Here is a 590-nt window from a genome sequence, read left to right as displayed (position 1 = left end):
ATCTCATAGAGACCGCTCCTCTTTGGTTGCCCAATGAATGGAATCTCAGTCCTAGCTGCTGAAGCATGGTGTTGGGAGTTTTCACTAAAGGTCTCAAGAAGTTATCATGCTTCATTCTCATTCTTGTGCATGAAAGTCCCACCACAAGAAGAATCAACCATTTGCCTATGTCGGTCTCTAAGGCCATCATAAAAGCATTGAACCAATTGCCATTTAGGAATAGCATGGTGGGGGCACTTTCTAGGCAATTCTTTTAGTCTTTCCCAGGCCTCATGAAATTGTTCTCCTTCTTGTTGGGAGTAACTCGTTATTGCTCTCCTAATGCTATTAGTACGGCCAATGGGGAAGAACTTTTTAAGGAACTCCTATTGCATTTCTGCCAAAGTAGAAATTTTAACATTGTCCAAAAAATGAAGCCAATGCTTAGCTTTATCTTTAAGGGAGAATGGGAAAGAAAGTAACCTTAAAGCATCAACTGAGAGGTTTTGAATTTTAACCGTGGAGGACACCCCTAAAAACTCATCTAAGTGCTTATAAGGCTCTTCATTGGCAAGTCCATAAAAAGATGGTAGCATTTGAATCACACTAGA

The 590-nt window shown here is 40.3% G+C and overlaps 1 non-coding gene across 1 annotated transcript; it reads left to right on the top strand.

Moving 5' to 3' along the window:
• The first annotated feature begins 219 nt into the window (after positions 1 to 219).
• LOC149022248 (small nucleolar RNA R71) lies at positions 220 to 326 on the top strand. The gene has a single exon (XR_016172663.1). It is a non-coding gene; the product is annotated as a small nucleolar RNA R71 (small nucleolar RNA).
• Positions 327 to 590: the final 264 nt, after the last annotated feature.

This window comes from Hakea prostrata, chromosome 3 (genome assembly GCF_041222555.1).
Source record: "Hakea prostrata isolate BN-2017 chromosome 3, UWA_Hpros_2, whole genome shotgun sequence".
NCBI classification, from domain to species: Eukaryota; Viridiplantae; Streptophyta; class Magnoliopsida; order Proteales; family Proteaceae; genus Hakea; species Hakea prostrata.
The sequence above is the reverse complement of the archived record's forward strand: the minus strand, read 5'-3'. Positions and strand labels throughout refer to the sequence as shown.